Source organism: Pogona vitticeps, chromosome 6 (assembly GCF_051106095.1).
Source record: "Pogona vitticeps strain Pit_001003342236 chromosome 6, PviZW2.1, whole genome shotgun sequence".
NCBI classification, from domain to species: Eukaryota; Metazoa; Chordata; class Lepidosauria; order Squamata; family Agamidae; genus Pogona; species Pogona vitticeps.
This window is the reverse complement of record NC_135788.1, coordinates 69,754,975-69,775,627: the sequence shown is the minus strand read 5'-3', so window position 1 is coordinate 69,775,627 and position 20,653 is coordinate 69,754,975. Positions and strand designations below refer to the sequence as shown.

Below are 20,653 nucleotides of genomic sequence, written 5' to 3'. Positions count from 1 at the left end.
GTTTGAGTCATGTTTAAATAGGTCAAACTGTCAGGTAGTGCGGAAGGGAAGGTGAGTTTCAGTGAGCTCCCAAAAAGCACATGGGGTCCTACTGCAGCCAGCATCACAGCAACCAGGATCTAGCGTTTCTCTTGCTGGGATGAGGGGTGAATAAGGTATAGTCCCATCCATTGCATGTCTTAGTTCTAGACAATTGGATGGATGGCATATAGGGAGGTTTTTCTTCCCAGTCTTTGGCCAGCTGGGTACAAGCTGTTCAGGAGACAGCTCTGACGAGGGGCTCGGGACTCACTCACTTAAGATTGGAGAGGGGGTAAGAGATACCCCTAGAGCTTGCCCCAGGGATCCACATGACGTCCAGGCCCCTCTTCAGGATGAGAGTGATTGGAGGTTAAAAGCAATAAAGTGTGACTCTAGTTAACTCCAACACCTGTGTCCGTCTCTTTATTTCAGGAGTGGATGGTCAGAGATTAAATAACAGTGGTGGAGGAAAACATTGAATATTAATTTCATGAACTTTAAAATATCATGTGAATAAATCTACAGTGTTTTAGAAATTCATAGTATTATTGTATATTCCGAAGTGTCAATAGTCAACAAGGGACCACAGCAGAATATTTTAATTACAAAAATTCTCAAATGCTTTCCAGTTTACATGTCTCCTCTACATTTTCTCTTCTGCATTCTTTTTCAACAGCTCCACAGTTCATCCCAAAAGCAGTCTTGACTGCCACTAGCAAAGTTCCATCTCCCACCCCTCCAAATGTAGGATATCCACAAGAATAATCACAGGCCTGACACTATACTGATTTCCTACTGATTCTGCCTCTTATCACACAAGAAGTGAATTACCGAGACAGGGCTCACATGATCAGCATTGCTGATTTATCAAGAAAACATCAAACTAGTGGCATTCCCATTTGGACATAAGAAAAAAAGCTCTCCTCTTCCTCTTGATCCTGAAGGACAGAGATCCAAAGGTTGGACCCTTATAAATTTTAAATAGACGTTTCCAAGAGCTGCAGATGGGAGCTGGTATTTGTAGCAATCTGTGACAGATTGTTACCACTGATCATACAGGTAAAAGGTAAAATGAATGGAAGAAGCAATGCAAGAAAAATAATCAATTATTGGTCTGGATACAATACAATATCATTGTTTAAGAGTTGTTGTATGCATGGTCAGAATGGCCACAATTACATCCAGCCTCTAGTAGGAAAGGGATGAGAAGACCACTGTCTCTTAAATTGGATGTGTTGGAGTAAGAAGTTCCTTGCTTAAAAATTGAATTTCCTTTTTTTCTCTTTCAGTCTGCATTTGGTCAGGCAGAAGGGGATGGATGATTGAGAAGTCATATACTGGGGAATGGAAAGGAATAGTGGAGTATTGGATGGTAGAGCTCTTTGTGGTACATGGCAGGTCCTACATACAACTAAACTACATCAGGGCCTGAAGACAGAATTCTACTCACACTGAAGCAAAACTGCTCCCTTTCAGTCTTTGGTGCTACACATGTTCAACTACTGGGTGACAATAACAATATATTTTGAAATATGTTGTGTTCTGCCTACATGGAAGAAACAAATATAAAATAGGCTTTGTTCTGGTCTACTAGATACCAAGATTCCTTTCCTTTTTGTTTGTTCCTTGTTGGCCGCGGCTCTTTGGCCCAGGTGGTGGCAGCAAACAAGCAGCAGCAGGAAAGGAAAAGGAAAGGAGAGAGGGAGGGAACGAGTGACAGACCGTCAAGATAGATGGATGGACGGGCGCGAGCTCTCCGTGGCAAGCTGTGAAAGGGGGAAACGGGAACGCGCACAAGGAGGCTGTTCTCTTGGCATCACCCCTTCCCACGGCACGTCTGGGCAGGGAATGGAGGAGCACCAGGCGGGAGGAAGGAGAAGCGCATGGCCAGGTTGTGAGCGGGACCCCTCCTTCACTTCAGCTGCAGAGAGGACAAGGCCACAGCAGCAGCCACCTCGGGTGACCCATGAAGAGTGGGCGGGGGAGAGAGACCTAAAAGCAGAAGCCTCAGGGGTGGTGCCTGTTACATACAGCACTGATGTTACCTGTCTGTCATGGGTTTGGAGGGAAAGTTCCATCCTATGGAGAGTGGAAGGCGGGACATCAGGAGGAGGGGCTGTACTGTATAAATATGTGATGCCTGTGTGGGGAGAGACACACACTGAGAGACGCTGAGAGACACTGGGATGTGACGAAGCAGCAGCTGGGAAGAAGAAGCTGTTGTGGGAGTCTGTGTGTCAGACAGGGTACTACTGTGTGTCAGAGTACCAACCTGATAGGTTCAGGTGTCTGTTGGTTAGCCAGAACTGATAGGTTCAGGGTCTGTGCTTTAAGTTAAAGGTTCTGGGTGAACCAAACTGTGTGTATGTATGAGTGAAAGTAAGCCACGTTACTTTATGTTATTCACCTGATTGTTTTATTTTCCCTGTGTGTATTTAAATAAACCTTATTCTTTTTATTGTTTAAAAATCCATCCCTGGTCTGTGTGACTTCTTAAAGGGAATGGTTGGTGGCAGCTTAGTGTAACTGTGTGACATATCCCAGTAGGTCTGGGTTTGTCACATTGATTGGTGTCCAGCGTGTGGGATACGACTGGTCCAGTTGTCCAGTGGTCCAGCAAAGCCTTGGCAAGTGTGCCCAGAGCAAGGGGGGTCTAGTCAGGGACAGTCTGAGGCGCGTAGGTAATCTTCTAGGTGTACCTCACGGGGAGGTGCGCTAGTAGAAGAACGTGCCAACTGGGGAGACTTAGATTAAGGTGCTCTGAGGCAGCCTAGTTTTGGCGGGAAAAAGCTGAGGCAAAACTGCGTAGTAACAGTGATCTAGCTTGCCAGCTGAGAGGCCCAGCAGAGGGGGGTAGGCTCTGACTCGATACTGTTGCAAGTTAGTGCTGAAGAACAGCAGCCTAGAGAAGGCTGGTTCTGAGGCAAGAAGGAAAAAAGTGGTCGTTTTATTTTGAGGCTTGACTTTTAAAGCAGCCTGTTCTGAGGGGGGATTATGCCCTTGACTCGAAGCCAGATGGCCGAAATGAGTGAAGTGAAAGACCCCCAGATTGACCAAGGTTCTGAGGATGAATTTGGCTCAGTGCAGGGTGACAGCACAGGAGAGCAGAACCCAGAACTTAGAAAATTGCTCATAGCCCAACAGCATGAACTGAGGATGAGGCAATTTGAAATGGAGGAAAGGGAAAGAGAAGAAAGGGAAAGAGAGAAACAGCGGCAATTTGAAATAGAGAGAATGGAGAGGGAGGAAAGAATGGAGAGAGAGAAAATGGCGTTTGAATTAAGAAAACTGGAACTGATGAACCAGAACAATAATAATAATAGGGATTCTGAGGGAGGCCAATTGTCTAAGGCTGACCTGAAGAAATTCCCTGTGTACCACAAGGGAGATTGTCCTGAGGTGTTCTTTTCCTTAGTGGAAAGAGCGTTTGTGGACTTCTCAGTGAGGGAAACTGAGAAGATGACCATCATGCGATCTTTAATCAGTGGTAGCCTGGCTGAGGTTTATGCCGAGATGCCTGAGGAACTGATGAAAGATTTTGCAGAGTTTAAAAAACTGGTGTTTGCCAGACATGGGATAAATGCAGAGCAGCTGAGACAAAGATTCAGGTCCCTCACCAAGAAACCAGAACAGACTTTTACCCAAGTGGGGGCCCAATTGGTGAGGCTGCTTGAGAAATGGCTATCTCAGGAGGGGACAGAGACCTATGAGCAGCTTAAAGACTTGATAGCACTGGAACAGTTCTATTCAGTCCTGCATGGGGAATTGAAATTCCAGGTGAGGGAAAGGAAACCTAAATCTGTGGCAGCAGCCGCAGAGATCGCAGATTTTATTTCCCAAATAAGAAAGCCCTTGGGTGAGGGGAAATCTGTAGGTAAACCCAAAGAAACCTACAGCAAGTACTCTCAGGGACCAGGGAAAAGCCAGCAAGGGGGAGGGGCCCATGGTGAAGGGAAGCCCTCAGACATGAAACTAAGACCTCAGATTTTGGAGGGAAAACCAAAACAAGATGAGAGAGAATCAAAATACACCAGAAAATGTTATTTCTGTCAGGGAAAGGGTCATCTAATCTCAGAGTGTGAGAAATTAAAGCAACTAAAAGGAATGGTGCCTCAGGAGTCTAGTGGGACCAAGCCAAAAGCTGTGTTCTGTGTCCAGAAAGAGCAAGGCTCAGTGTCACTGAGGGAGCCGGTTGCCATGGCTACTCAGTCTGGAACAGCTACCGCTGCTGATCAGGCTGAGGAAAATGGTCCTCTTGTAGAGGTAAAACGCTGCTTGCTGGTGAAAACAGATTCTCAGTTGTTTGAGACAGCAGGGGTGGACGTAGGAATACTTGACCGTCAGTATAGGGGGCTGCGGGACACTTGTTCCCAGGTAACCCTGTGCCATCCAGATATTATTCCTAGGGAGTTTATAATCCCAAATGAGAGCATGAAGGTGGCAGGAATTGAAGGGCAGGTGATCTCTCTGCCAGTAGCAGAGGTACCTGTCAACTTTCAAGGCTGGAGGGGAGTTTGGAGGCTAGCGATTTCATCGACTCTGCCAGCAGCCGTGCTCGTGGGAAATGACCTGGCTGAACATGTGAAAAGGGTGCTAGTGATTACACGCTCACAAGCCACCACAGGGACAGTTCAGGGGGGTAATGATGAGCCAGAGACGGAAGCAGAGGGGAGTTCAGAAGCTGTGGTGGAAACCTTAACCACAGACAGCAGATTTGGACAGGAGCAAAAGGCAGACGCCACTCTCCAAAAGCGTTTTGAACAGGTGACTGACGCCCAGCTAACACCTGAAACCCCAGTGAGATTTCTGGAGAAAAAGGGGATTTTATATAGAGAAACCCTGAGGAATATCTCAAAAGGGGGAGATGGGATCAGAAGTCAGCTGGTGGTACCTGAAAAGTATCGCCCCATGATCTTACAAAGGGGTCACTCTGACATGTTTGCTGCACACTTAGGGGTGAAAGGGCCCCTTGATTTGATCAAACAAAATTGGGAGCAGATCACCCAGGATGACCCACAAGACGTTGTGACATACATAGACACCTTGATGAATGACCTAAGGAGAAATCTAGAGCTGGCAGCAGAAAACCTGCAAGCTCAGAAGGTCAGACAGAAAACATGGTATGACCACAAAGCTAGAGAGAGGCACTTTGACCCAGGGGAGGAAGTGCTTTGGCTTAGGCCCTGCAGAGAGAACAAACTGCAGCTCAAATGGGCAGGACCATATAGGGTCATTTCCAAGATGTCAGACCTGAACTACCTAATAGAGCAGGAGGAGAACCAAGCAAGGAGGGTGGTTCATGTGAATGCCCTAAAACCCTACTACAGAGGGGAACAGAGGGTTTTATTCGCGATGAAAGCAGCTGAGAGTGAGGAAGCTGAATTACCCTTCTGGGAGGGTAGAGGGGAAGTAAAATACAACCCAGAGGAGGTAAAGATCAGTCCTGCACTCACCCAAGACCAGCAGCAAGAACTAAAAATGCTGCTTAGTAAATATCAACAGGTGTTTTCCAACAAGCCGGGGATAGTGAAGGGAGTGATGCATCGGATCCACACAGGGGATGCACCCCCGCAGGCAGTATCCCCATACCGAGTAACGGGACCCTATAGGGACAAGGTGCGGAAGGAGCTGGACGAGATGCTGAGGGAGAACATAATCGTCCCCTCTTCTAGTCCTTGGTCCTCTCCGATAGTCCTTGTGGACAAGCCTGATGGGAGCATTAGGTTTTGTGTCGATTACAGGAAATTAAACCGTGTAACCACTCCTGATGCCTACCCAATGCCCAGGCTAGACAACCTGATTGAAACCATAGGGGGTTGTCGGTTCATCTCATCATTGGACCTAGTAAAGGGATATTGGCAATTAAGAATTGATCCCAGGGATCAAGAAAAGACTGCCTTTTGCAGCCCTTTTGGTCTCTATGAGTTTCGAGTCCTGAGCTTTGGTCTCAGAAATGCACCAGCCACATTCCAAAGGCTGATGGACCAGACCTTGGTAGGGCTCAGTGACTTTACAGTGGCCTACATTGACGACATAGGGATCTTCAGTAATACCTGGGAAGATCACCTGATACACCTGGAGTTAGTGCTGCAGAGGTTAAGTGCAGCAGGGCTAACAGTAAAGGCCAGCAAGTGTCAGCTGGGTAGCCCAGAAATAAAATACTTGGGTCACATGGTAGGGGGAGGAATGATAAAACCCCTGGAGGCCAAAATAGAAGCTGTTCGTGATTGGCCTAGACCCAACACCAAGAAAAAAGTCAAATCATTTCTTGGGTTGGTGGGCTACTACAGAAAGTTCATCCCGAGGTTTAGCGAGATTGCGGCTCCGCTGACCGATCTGATGAAGAAGAAGGCTGATGACCGCATCCCGTGGACCAGCGACTGTGAGGCGGCGTTCCAGAGGTTGAAGGAGGCGTTAATCAACTATCCTGTCCTGCGCGCTCCAGACTTCGACCGGGAGTTCATCATCTACACAGATGCATCTAACAGCGGCGTAGGAGCAGTTCTGTGCCAGGAGGATGAGAATGGTGACCAGCATCCAGTGTCCTACCTGAGTAGGAAACTTCAAAAAGGTGAGAGACATTTGGCAACCGTGGAGAAGGAGTGTTTGGCCATAGTCTACGCGATCCAGAAGGCCAAGCCTTACATCTGGGGAAGACATTTTATTCTGTGTACTGACCATTCACCATTGCAATGGTTAAAGACAATGAAAACCCACAATAGCAAACTTATGAGGTGGGCTTTAAATCTACAGGACTATGACTTTGAAGTGAAGGTGGTCAGAGGGTCAGTGAACTGTGTTGCTGACGCCTTATCAAGAAGACCTGAAGAATGAAGACGGCGAAAGAAACATGGACTATGTGTATATAATGATGACAAAAAGTTAAATGTACCTGGTTTTGAATTTGGTTTGTATGAATAAAGGTAAATGGATGTAATGTATATGGTAAATGTTTAAATGCCTAAATGGTAAATGTTTAACTTAGAGTGTAAGTATGAGTAAGTATAATATGGTATGTATAACTGTTGTTGTGTGTTTTATCCAGGTTGTTTTTTGGTGAAAAGCACGTTAGCTTTCCCCCTACAAAACAACTTATAAAGAGGGGAGGTGTTACATACAGCACTGATGTTACCTGTCTGTCATGGGTTTGGAGGGAAAGTTCCATCCTATGGAGAGTGGAAGGCGGGACATCAGGAGGAGGGGCTGTACTGTATAAATATGTGATGCCTGTGTGGGGAGAGACACACACTGAGAGACGCTGAGAGACACTGGGATGTGACGAAGCAGCAGCTGGGAAGAAGAAGCTGTTGTGGGAGTCTGTGTGTCAGACAGGGTACTACTGTGTGTCAGAGTACCAACCTGATAGGTTCAGGTGTCTGTTGGTTAGCCAGAACTGATAGGTTCAGGGTCTGTGCTTTAAGTTAAGGGTTCTGGGTGAACCAAACTGTGTGTATGTATGAGTGAAAGTAAGCCACGTTACTTTATGTTATTCACCTGATTGTTTTATTTTCCCTGTGTGTATTTAAATAAACCTTATTCTTTTTATTGTTTAAAAATCCATCCCTGGTCTGTGTGACTTCTTAAAGGGAATGGTTGGTGGCAGCTTAGTGTAACTGTGTGACATATCCCAGTAGGTCTGGGTTTGTCACAGTGCCAAACCCCTGAGGGAGAAGACTACCGGGCAGAGAGAGGGCTTCCCTTCTGGACGCGTGGGTGCTTCGAGGGGACAGGTGGGACCCAGCCCCTATGAGGTGGGGAGGAAGCCCCGTGCTCACCAAGTAGGTGCTGCTGCTGCTGCTCCTGCTCCAAGTTAGGCTGAAATAAGAAACTAGGCAGATTTTGAGAGTGGGTGGGTATGTCGTGCTTGCGGGTGGCTGTGTTGCACTCATGTGCGTGTGACACGCCCACCCACAAGTGCAACATGCCCACCCCCGAGCATGACATGCCCCTCCGCAAGTGCAACATGCCCCCCTGTGCATGTGTGCGGGGGCGGAGATCCGTGTTTGCGGCCCAGTTAAAGGAAGCCCACCACAGACCGGGGGGTTGCCGACCCCTGCCATAAGGAAACATGGTTTCAGTTGCCTTCATCGTTCATAAAATAAAATCAGTATGAGAAATTCTTTTAGCTTTTCTTTATAGTCAGCTGTACAAGTGGACACATACACAAACCCTGTAAAAACTTTAGTAAAAGTGGGATTAAAATGACCATTTTGGTTTTGAAGTGCTCTGCAGATTCACCCACTCACTCACTGAGAAGGTAATTTCACCACAGTTTAGGGGATGCTGCAGAATGCAAGATTTGAGCTATAAAATGCCCCCAAACAAATTACAAAGCTTTCGCATAGGTTTCAGCAGAACCTTAATTGCACAGTTTGGAATTCTCAGAGCTCAATTGTTCAGCTGTTGTGAATTTGTCTGCTTGAGATCTACACCAAAAAGAATGTTTTTCTACTCAAAGATATGCTTTCCCCATCTTTTTCATTTTAGGAAATGCACTGAAATGCTATCAGGATAAAGGAGAACGAGCAAACACATCTCAGATTCACACCTTGCTGAAACAACCAGGCAACAATTTGAAAAATGGAACAGTAATACGTCTATGAAGCAAAAGTTTTTCTCTTATAGAAATTAGGCAATTAATAACTGTTGGATTATGCTTTTCTTCTTGTCAGGAGTTTCAATATCCCTTGCATTGAGCTCCTATAGAAGGATTACTGCGATTTGTAAAAAGATGCTGCACTGAACAATGTGCATTTAAATAGGAAAGCACAAAGTGTGCTGACTTAGAAGCACTAGCTAGTAAAAAGCAATCATAAAAATGAAAGACCTGACAGAGATACAAAATGCAAAATATACACTTTCTGTGATAGTTTATGGCCACCAGCCAAGAACACTAGTGAGTTTTACTGTGGTCTTGTTCAGTTCTGTAAATTAATGGATCCCAAACTTTATTTCAAGGTCTTTTCCTCCCAACTGAAAACCTAGAGAGACATCTTGTTCAAACCATTTCACAGAACCCCAAGTTGTGTTCACGGTGAACTTTAATCTCTAAGCAAGCTGTGTTATGTGAAACATGGATTGTGGAGTCTGGCGCAGGAATCTGTGACGTTGGGCTAGTGGTAGACAGATTGTTTGTATTTCTCCTCACTGAAAAATGTTCCGTACTTAATATTATACAGCAATAACAATAACGTGTTATCCAATTGGTTCCAATTTATGTGACCCTTTCTTTGGTTTTATAGGTATAGAATACTCAGATGTAGTTTACCATTCCCTTCTTATTGGGGCACTCCAGGATTATGCAGCTTTCTCAAGATGGCATAGGCTGGCTCTGTTCCTCCAGGAAGCATTGTGGGGAATTGAGCTGCCAACCCACAGACTGTGCAGCTAGATCTCAACTCAACAAACTATCTGGTCATCTATTAAGTACTCTCCTATTACAAAATGGTGGTATGGACAAATTCTCACTTACTTTGTTCCTCGAATGCCAGTCATGCAAACAACCATAGTAATTTATGTATTTATTGGATTTTTATACTGCTCATCTAATGGCAGGCCACTTCTTTGTGCAATTTACACACATAAACACACATAAAAGCACGTGACCCTCAATCCATCAAACATATAATCCAGAAAGCAACCCAAAAGAATCCCCAACAATAATGGCAGCCAAAAATAAAATAAAATAAAAATAGACCATGCTTTCCTAGAAGACAGTGGCTGATTGGTAAGAGATACTGTAAAACATGAATGTCATGTTTTATCTGTAAAAATATATATATATTAGTTTCAGGGAAGGATATCTTCCATATGCTGGCTTAGCTCCTCTCCTCAATATAAAACAGAGAATAATGTATGAATTCACATTATTTTCTTTCCGTTGTTGCTTTCCTCTCCATGCTTTCATTTTGTTGCAGATTGGTCATAAATTTTGGTTGCCTTTTGGATTATTCTTGGTACGTGTTACAAAAAAGTGGGGTCCATACTGGAAGGGAAAAAATGAGAATCAATGGTGGTAGCTGAGGGAGGAGTGTTTAAGACTGCAGTGAGAAACACGAATGCTAGTTTCAAACTGCTTCTTTAAGTGCAGGGAGTTAAAGTGAAAAAGAAAATGTAGGGAGAAAGCATTAAGGTTCAACTGTTCTGCCACTGGCTGTCATGTGCAAACTGATGTTGAACCCAAGCAACTGTACATTTCCCTTCCCCCTCCCTGCACCAAAAGCAACCTCTGCATGTCAAGATAATACTGCTGACCTAGCTGGGAAAATACTCAGAACACATGTTGACTTGTTCTCCCACATCTTCAGCCCAAATTAAGATGGATGCATATAAGATTAGAAGGCATCCCAACAAAAACTATGAAATTCCTTTTGAACAATGCTGCTCCTCCTTTGCTGGGAGTACGTTAAATAAAAAGTTTAAACAAGGAAGCCTATTGCCTAATAATATGTACACCAATTTCTCCTGTGTTTTTTTTTTAATTTTATTTATTTCCTGGTAAGGACTCCTGTGCCTTTTAATAGTTAGCTTCCAAATTGGCAAGAAGAAATTTGATAAATATAAATATTCGTGCCAGTGCTGTATCACTCGCTGTTGTAAAATGTTTACGAGAAAATTTTGGAGAGGAAGTATTTCATATTGTGAAAGCGCCCTCACAATGCAAAGCCACAAGTTTCTATGTGATACAAATACATCACTTTTCATATAATGTCCTAACACCAGCCTTGTTACAATGTGGAATTTCATTTCATATTCTAGGCTTTGGAAATTTTACTCTTTTGGTACTGGTGGTGCTGGCTGGGGAATCTGGGGAGTTATAATCCAGTACTCCTCAAATATCTCACTTACCTGAAATCCCTATCAGGGTTACTAGAAATCAGTTCTGACTTGATAGCCCATAACAACAATCCAGTACAGTAATTTCTCAACGCTCTGCATTCTGTCGTATGAAACCTGTGAAGAAAAAGCAATTGACTTAAGGTGATTTGCTTTCCTCCTCCTTCAGGCAAAGTGACATGAACTGAAACAAATAATCACAGAACTGAGGAAATAAAACTGGCATTTCCATGTAAAACAAGACTATAAACTGACTATAAACCAGTTCTACAGTTTTAAAGAATGTGTCTTGATATATCTAATCCAACATTGCTTAATGAAGAAAACTCTCCCCTCAAACTCATTTCAGTTACCTATCCATGGGAATGAGAAACCCTCTGGCCCTTCTCCTTGTACCTGTTTCTCCTGAAGTACGGTGGGGAGTAACCTGAGGGAAGCACTTTTCTCTGATGGCATCCCAATAATGGAACAATTCCGCTAGATGTATTTTCAAAGCCCCATCTCTTTTTGAGGGTGACCTCTTGAGGGTGACCCCTTGCATATTTCCAAAAAAGAAGATATATATTAGCAAAAGGCAGATTTGCATATGCCATGCAAATTAGATGTAAATATAATCATAAAAACCAGATTTTATATAGAAACAATAAATGCATTTTACCATAGTAGGAAATGCTGTGCTTGTTTGGCCCATATGCTTTCCAGGTCTGCTATCCAGATGTTAACAGTGTATGGGCAACTTGAAGGTCATTTCCCCCTTCTCATAGCTTAGTATCTTCAAACTGAACATGTTCTGGACTGAGGCTTTCATATAGAAACAGGAACCTCCTCCGAAAAGCAATATGCTAGGCTATTGTGTACAGTATTTGCCATAATTACTGCCAAATACAAAATATCTTGTCCTTTCCTTCTAAGATATGTGAGTACTTTTAGCTGTTGTATTTTATCTGTAGTCTGCTGTTTTTCTTATTCTTACAGTGCTACTGTTTGAGTTAGTATTCCATTGTCTTGTTAACTGCCACGAGATCATTGAATAGCAAGATAAAAGCAAGATATCAGTGCCAAAGATGTAGTAAGTGAATTGCAGAAGCAACATAAGGAGCCTGTGGAGCACTAAATTTTTTCGGGTGCCAATAAAGCAGACAGGAATCCTAGAAATGTGCCCAATATCTCTTTCAGAGTCGTAACTGATGATGGAAGCTCAATTCTCCAATGAACTTCGCAGTTTGGAAGTCCTACCCGCCACCATCAACCAGCATGTTCAATGGCACTGCAGTGGACTTTGGACATGCTTTTTTAATTGCACAAGGTAACAAGCTCTCTCTCGTCAGCCCTGCAACACAGTTTCTTATCCAAAAGAATTGTAAGAATATGCAGGAGTGAACCATGACATTTTGCCACCTGAGGCAGAGCAGCAAATGGTGCCTCCCTCTAACCCAAATCAGGATGCATGACACTGAAAACCAGACACATTGTTTTGGCACACGGGGAAGAAAACCCCATGAGCCCCAGTCCCCCACCCCTGCTGTAAAATACAGTACTACATAATATATAGTAAATAACCAATCCTTTGTTGCTCTTTCATAACACTCAAAAGCTGCTACTGGTGATAACTGCTTTGTGCAGCTTAATGGTAGGGCTGCCCTTGATCATCTATGTTGCTGGAGATGAAGTGTTTGGTACAAGAACCTTGATGCATGTTGATTCAGATGATGAGACCAGTCTGGAAAAACAGCCATCTTCTAGACTAATATTTTGAGATTTAGCATGTAAAGTGGTGCCTGACAAAACGAGCACCCCGTTCAACAACGAAATCCCATTGCACTGAACTTTTTGCGATCGCTTTATGATGGTTTCAATGGGGCGAATTTCGCTTTGCGATGATCGGTTCCCTGCTTCGGGAACCGATTCTCATAAAATGACGGTTTTCGGCCAGCTGATCGGCGGTTTCAAAATGGCCGTCGGGTAAAAAAAACTGCTCCCTCCTCTTTTTTGGGATGGATTCCTTGCTGCACAGGCAGCAAAAATGACCGCGCTATGGAGGATCTCCGCTGGACGGTGAGTTTCAAGCCCATAGGAACGCATTAATTGGGTTTTAATGCGTTTCTATGGGCTTTTTTATTTCGCATTACAACATTTTCGTTCTACAGTGATTTCGCTGGAACGAATTAATGTCGTAATGCAAGGCGCCACTGTACATGTGTTTATTTTACTTGGATGGGATGGATTTTCTTCTTTTCTGATTCTACACACATACCACAACACATCCAAACCAAGAAAAATATATACCTACTTAGTATAAGTAACTAATGCAGCAAAGGGAGCAACTGAAGAAAGAAAGGGAAATGCATTAACTTAAAATATTGTGCCATTTTTCAAACAGAAGGATTTATTTAGGAGACTTGCTGACAAGGATGGAAAGTGAAGAAGGGAATGTACTTTGGCTGAATTTTAAATGTTGCCTATAAATAGTTGATCTGTGTTCTGTTTATATTGTGGGATCTCAATAACTTTTCAGACAGCTCCTTGGGCCTGCCTTAATGGACTGGAACAGAATGGAAAAAGAATGAGCTGTGATAAGGAGAGAAATGTTTAAACTTGTGTACTCTGTATTTTCCCATTAATGAACCAGAGTTTTGATGCCATTTGCTTTGCTATAATATTTTTTTAGGGCAGAAACTGAAATATTCCAAAGCATGAAGTATCAGTTCCCACAGACTATAAAGACTGCTGGAGAGACCATAGCCAGATCATAAGAGACAGATATTCTGTGCTTAGAGATCCTCCAGTGAAAGTCACAGAACTTAAAGCACAAGATAACTTTTTGATTATCACATCATGGATCAACTGTAAGTCGGAGGCATGACATTTGTTCGTATGTTAAAATCTCTTCTTTGTATCATCTCTCATTTAGGTAATACTATCCATTGTCTTCGCCTCTATATTGGTATTCTTTCCAAGCAGTCCAGATTCTACTAAGCTTCTATTGATCCATTGACACCCCACAGTCTAAATGAGAAGGGGCTGTCCCCACTATTTTAGGATGGGTTACTCTGCCAACCCAGGGCCATGCTTCCCCCCCCCCCCCCATCTTTTAAAGTTTAGGCTCTGGTTCATTCTTAACAGTCCACATCAATTTTGTGTGATAGGAACTCCTCCCTTGTTACTCCCAGCCTTCATATCCCTCCAAGTTGTGCCAAGAGAATGGCTGTTTCTATTTCTTCCTAACCTGCTCTGTTCCCAATTACTGTATCAGGAGATATAAGCACATAACAAACAGCCTGTCATCCAAAAAGGTCTCATACAGTCTATGTGTGCAAGGCATGCTCATACAGAAAGGGATTTTATGTGCTGCTGGTGGCAGCGATGGTGTTGGTTTGGTTGGGGTTTGGGGCATCTTCTGAACTTTAAGGTTCCTTGAACTTTGGGGCAGAAAAAATGGGCACAGCTGGCATTACATTAGGGAAAGTGAGGCAGCCAGTAGATTTAAAGTTTCATGAATAGGAAGTAAATTGTTAGTGATTTACTTTTCTAGTATTTTATATTTTTTGTGGGAACATTTGTAGCATTTTCTGCCTCAGATGGCAAACTAGTTTGGCTTGCTTTTAATATTAAGCACTTCGTCTTAAGTGAATGGGGACACGATTTGCTGTTCTTCCTCCAGTTACCCTGGGGGAGAATGCTGCTTTTTATTTCCCACTGTCAGATTCCAGGAGGCAAGCAACTGCTTTTAATGGAGTTGGGGGTGGGGTGGGGAAAAGGAGGAAGCTGGAAAAACATGATTCATATGACAGGACGTGCAGTGCCTGCTAATGGCTCTTTGACAAAGAGAGGCCCATAAGGTCAAAGCATAGACAAGTTGCTTTACCGGACTACAACTCCCAGAATCTTCTGCATCTAGGATTCTGGAAGTTATAAGCTATCAGAGAAAGATTTACTAGCTCTGCAGAAGTACTAAGGCAGAATTATTTAAAATCAAGGCAGTACATATATTGACTTAGTCCGGTATCAAAGATTTCCAAACAGGGGGAGGCCTAGATCCCTGATCTCGTATTTCTTTTTTATGATGTACATTCTCCACATGCTAGTCGCTATGCTCATGCCTCATCCTGAAATGTACTTCTGCTTCTTGGGGAGGCATGGCAGAAGTGTTTTATGTCTTTGTTTATGTGACTGGTGGCTATTGATCTGATTTTCCATCCACACAAGGAGGTTTATGGGAGTTAATATGTGCAAGAATAAACACAGAAAAGTTAGGTAATCAACAGCAAGTGTCTGACAAATTCCCCCTGTGATATTTGAAAGCTGCATTGTAAAGCCAATCTTTTTGGTAAGCCATTCTGATTCATGATGTGATCAATAGTGTAGTGACGTCAGGGCTCACAATGTTTAAGTGCTGGAATGTTTCGAAAGCTGTAATTTACCAGCTTTTCCAACTTCTCTCTGAGCTTAGTTGCAATACCTACAGTTATCTGGAGGAGGTCTTTCCTACCACAATATGTTATTGTTGCAATGCAAAGAATTTTGGGGTGGCTTGGTCCTGAAAGGGCAATTCATAGCCATTAGGCTGACAAAGCACCTGTTCCTGGTGGGGATGAAGACTGCTAATATTGGATTGTTCATATGGGTCAACACAGCTGCCTGACCTTCTGGAATCTCTTTGAGACTACGTGGATTGTCGTCACAAGTGCTTGTTTTTCTAAATTTTACCCTAACTCCACTGAATGATCACATTGTCTTTATCTAATCCTAGGAGAAAGAGAGTGCTGTAGTGAGAATCTGTGCACATAAGTCACCAATGGGATGTACCTATGAGCATTTGAAATGTAGAGGTAATGGATCACACTTACCATGGCAGGAGGGGCAATATCTACACCAGCAAGTGTGTAAGTAGCTTCTTAAGGGAAGGATATGAAGTACCCAAGTAAGGCTGTCCCTTAGGTCACTTATGCCTGAGCAGTTAAGACTGGCCTGTGAGTGGGAGCTTCGTTTATGTATCCAACAGCTGTTAGGTATCTGTTCTGACAGAAGCAGTCCCTCTTGTTGTGCTTGATGAAAGGTCTGCAATACTTTAAAAGCCTCCATCTTCTTCCATGTAAAATTTGGCCCAATAACTCCATGCTGTGCTTTTTCTGTAAAACAGAATCACACTAAACATGAGGACTGAGCAATTACAATAATCTCCCCAGCATTTCTTATGGTTAGAGGATCTCATTTCAGTGGCAAATTACATTAAGTTAACAAAATTGGCATAAGCATTTGCAATGACTCTACTGGTGCACAACAACAAATGCCTATGTTGATCTCTTAATTTGCTCAATGCAGGAATCCAAGTCAAAGGATATCTGCCAGGTAGTTGTCTAAGTTTGTCTTGAATGGCACTCACCGCCTCCTAAGGTAATTGGTTCCACTGTTGTACTGCTCTAACAGTTAGGATGTTTTTCCTGATATTCAACCAAAATCTGGCTTCCTGTAACTTGAGCCCATTCTTTGTCATGCACTCTGGGATGATCAAGAACAGACCCTGCCTTTCAAACTTTTGAAAACTGTTATCATATCACCCCTCTGTCTTCTTTTCTCAAGGTTAAACATCCCCAATTCTTTCAGTCTTTCCTCACAAGGCTTGGTTTCCAGTCCCCTGATCATCCTTGTTGCCCCCCCCGAAACTTGTTCCAATTTGTCAGTATCCTTCTTGAAGTGTGATGTCTAGAACTAGACACAATACTCTAAGTGCTGAATAGAGGGGAACTAGTACCTCATGGTACTTAGATACTATGCTTCTGGTAATGCAGCCTAAAATCACATTTGCCTTTTTTGTAGCCACATCACAGTTTGGGCTCAAATTCAGCTTGTGATCTACAATTCCAAGATCGTTCTCGCTTGTAGTATTGCTGAGCCAAGTATCTCCCATCTTGTAACTGTGGATTTGTCCCCTCGCAAGGTGCAGCACTTTGCGCTTATCCCTGATGAATTTAATTCTGTTGTTTTCAGCCCAGTGCTCCAGCTTATCAAGATCATTTTTAATTTTATTTCTGTCTTACAGGGTATTACTGTAGCTATTCCACCCAATTTTGTGTCATCCGCAAATTTGATGAGCATTCCCTGCACTCTCTCATCCAAGTCATTAAGAAAAATGTTGAAGAGCACTGGACCCAAGACTGAGCCTTGGGATACCCCACTTGTTATCTCCTCCCAGTTAGAGAAGGAGTCATTAATCATCACCCTCTGAGTATGATTCTGTAGCCAACTGTGTCTCCACCTGATATTCTATCTATCCATCCCACAGCTAGTTAGCTTGCTAATCAGGATATCATGGGGCGCTTTGTCAAAAGCTTTGCTGAAGTCAAAATATCATCTATAGCATTTTCTCTGTCTATCAAGGAGGTTACCAGATCAAAAAATGAGATAAGATTTGTCTGGCAGGATTTGTTCTTGACAAATCTGTGTTTGTTTCTAGTTATTACTGCATTGGTTTTTAGGTGCTTGCATAGTGAATGTTTTATCATTTGTTCCAGAATTTCCCCTGTGATTGACATCAGGCTGACTGGTCTGTAGTTCCCAGGTTCCTCTTTTTCTCTCTTTCTTTTTGAAGATAGGGACAAAATTAGCCTTTCTCCAATCATCTGGCACCTCACCTGTTTCCCATGATTTCAAGAAAAGAATGGACAGCAGTTCTGAGAGTTCTTCAGCCATTTCCTTCAGTAATCCCAGATCCAGTTCATCCGGTCCATAAGATCTGAAGTCATTCAAGGTGGTAAGGTATTCCTTGACTATTTGTTTATCAATCTCCAGCTGCAATCCTGTCCCCTCCATTTGCACTTCACATTTGTCTAGAGGTTCATAGTCTGTCCTATGGGAAAAGACTGAGCTAAAATAGGAATTGAGCACCTTTGCCTTTTCTTTGTCCTCTGTTATCGCTTTTCCATTTCCATTGAGTAGCTGAGCCATTGCTTCTTTTGTCTTTTGCTTTGCACATACCTGAAGAATGCTTTTTTTAAAAAAAATTGTTTAGTGTCTCTAGCTAATCAATTGTTTAGTGTCTCTAGCTAATCCAACTAAAGTCTTCCCACAGCCCATGTCTGCAAGTGCCCTTTCGGTTTTGCCATTGCCTTTTGCCTCCCATCCCATGTGTTTGTTCCCACAGACCTGAGGGTTTGCTGCATAGGGGTTGACCCATGACTAGAGATGTGGGTATTTGTACACAAATACAAATACCCCTGCACAGGTGGACATAATGAGGGTCTGGCCTCCTGGGGCCGGAGTGTACACTCACCCTTCTACTGCTGCCGCAGGCTCCATGCTCCTTTCCTATTGCTTCAGAGCTCACAGTCGACTAGCCACTCCTGGCAGGAGGTGGGACGATGAGCCACCCTGCCAGGTCACAGAATAGCTAGTTTCGCCAGTATCTGTGGCCAGCATCTTCAGAGGGCAGGAGCTAGAACTCTGTCTGTGTTCTGGTGTAGTGTGTGGGATTGTTGAGTATTTGTAGCTGTGGGATCAGTTTTTGTTCTTTTAAGGAGATTGGGTGTTTCCTGTGATCAGGGTGTTTTTTGTTATGGATGTTTTGTTGTGATAAAGGGGGAGGTAATTTGTTGCTGTGATTGATGGATGTCGTTAGCTATTCTTTTATGTGCAGTGATCACAAGTCCTTGTGGCTGGGTAGAGTTCATTGACCTTTTTGCAAGCTGTATTTTTCAGTGCTGGGAGCCAGGCTTTGTTGATTTTTAGACTTCCTTCTATTTTGTTTAAGCTGTGCTGGTATTTGTGGATTTCAATGGCTTACTGTGTAGTCTAACATAATGATTGCTGGTGTTGTTCAGTACTTCTGTGTTTTGAAATAGGATTTCATGACCAGCTTGTTTCAGGGCATGTTCAATACTGATGATTTTTCCGGTTGTTTTAGTCTGCAGTGTCTTTTATGTTCTTTGATTCTGGTTTGGATGCTATGTTTAATACAAATACAATCTGTACCCCATCTAGCTCCCTGATTTTGCTGCTTTCGTGATTGCCTCTTTGCCTCGGACTGCTGGACAAGGGTCTCTTCAAATTGGGAGAGGCCATGATGCACCACCTGCCTCCAGGCTGAATACTCAGATGTCAGTGTTTCCCATCTGTTGAGATCCATTTCCAAGGCCTTCAGATCCCACTTGCAGATATCTTTGTATCGCAGCTGTGGTCTTCCTCTGGGGCGATGTCCCTGCACTAATTCTCCATACAGGAGATCCTTTGGAGTCCAACCATCAGCTATTCTTACAACATGCTCAAGCCAACGTAGACGTTGCTGTTTCAGTAATGTATGTATGCTAAAAATTCCAACTTGATCTAGGACTACTCTATTTGGAACTTTTTCCTGCCAGGTGATACTAAAAATGCGTTGGAGACAAAGCATATGGAACGTGTTCAGCTTTCTTTCCTGCCGTGCATGAGGGGTCCAGGACTCACTGCAGTATAGGAGTGTACTCAGGACACAGGCTGTATAGACCTGGATCTTGGTATATGTTGCCAGCTTCTTATTGAGCCATACTCTCTTTGTGAGTCTTGAGAACATGGTAGCTGCTTTGCCATGTTTAAACCTTAAAAATTAAATAACAATTCTTACAGAGCATACACAAGGGTGTTATTTTTCTGTTTGCCATCAATATGTTTTCGCTAGAATTCTTGTAGCCATTGAGCTATGTGCAAGCCTCACAACCTTCTGTATTCCTTGTCAAAATGTCTTCCCCCATGTACTCTCTTATCTACACTGTCTGAGCATCAATTCCCCCTTTCTTTAATTAGATCAGAAAGCCTTTTTGCAATTGGCCAGTGTCTGGGGATTTCAGTGGGAAGCCTCTGTGCTTTTGTGCTACCAGAGTCAATGTATTTGGCAGGGGCCTTCTTTAATGGCTAACATTGTCATTTGTGGAATTTGCCTGATCACTTCATATTGACTTTCCTTCTAAATGTGATTATTTTATAGCTTAAGGGGATAGCAGAGTCACTGAACCTTTTGCAGAAGGCCCGTTGCTAAAATCTGACAATTGGTGATATTTCCTGGTTCTGGCAAAGGTCAAGAGGGTGCCAACTCCACATTTCATGTATGGATGTCTACTGGATTGGCTGTTCTGTCTTGTTTCAACACAAGTGATAGAAAAATTTCCTCCAATATACCAGAGGTATCAGGACAGATTGCATGTCAGCCATTTTATCCAAGAGTAAACTGGGAGGTTGACACTGCTGCCTGAGATAACTGCCCCACTCTGCCTCATTGTAGGGCTGGCGCTTTTGGTGTTTTTACTTTAAAAGACCTTAGGATCTAACTAAGCATTACATAAGACAAAGTTATACAAGCCGTAATTTTCACTTCTGTAACTGTTATCTTAAATAAATTTACATGTTGTTGGGTTTTGAAGCTTCTTGAGACATTTCTGAAATTCTATATTTGTTCCTTTATTAAACCATGTTAATATGTAAATGACACAAGAGAGTTAGATGACAATACTTCTCAAACATCATCCAGGGCACTGAACAGTGATTGTGAAAGAGGAAGTTTGTAGTAGCAAAATCTTTGCTTTGTCCTTTGATAGCTACTGATTTGATTTTTAATTTAAGAAATTCAACAACACAGAGGCCAAGATAGATAGCATTTATACACAATTGAAGGTTTGCTTCATAAAAAGTGAAAAGTTTAAGACAAAAACACAGAGAAACGAGCCTGAGGGATGAAATCAAGGACTAATAGCTCAGAAACACAAGGCCAAAAGTCCAGTCTGCATCTGTAAAAAGAGCAGAGTTTCCACTAGTAACAGTTCAGGCCTCT

The 20,653-nt window shown here is 43.1% G+C and overlaps 2 long non-coding RNA genes across 2 annotated transcripts; one reads left to right on the top strand and one right to left on the bottom strand.

Annotated features, from left to right (window-relative positions):
- Nucleotides 1-8,178: 8,178 nt before the first annotated feature.
- On the bottom strand, nucleotides 8,179-10,979 carry LOC140708346 (uncharacterized). The gene is made up of 2 exons (XR_012088464.2): nucleotides 10,870-10,979; nucleotides 8,179-10,006 (listed from the first exon to the last, which is right to left on the bottom strand). It is a non-coding gene; the product is annotated as an uncharacterized LOC140708346 (long non-coding RNA).
- Nucleotides 10,980-11,794: 815 nt separating this feature from the next.
- LOC110084235 (uncharacterized) lies at nucleotides 11,795-12,674 on the top strand. Its single transcript, XR_013537397.1, has 2 exons — nucleotides 11,795-11,926; nucleotides 12,034-12,674. It is a non-coding gene; the product is annotated as an uncharacterized LOC110084235 (long non-coding RNA).
- Nucleotides 12,675-20,653: the final 7,979 nt, after the last annotated feature.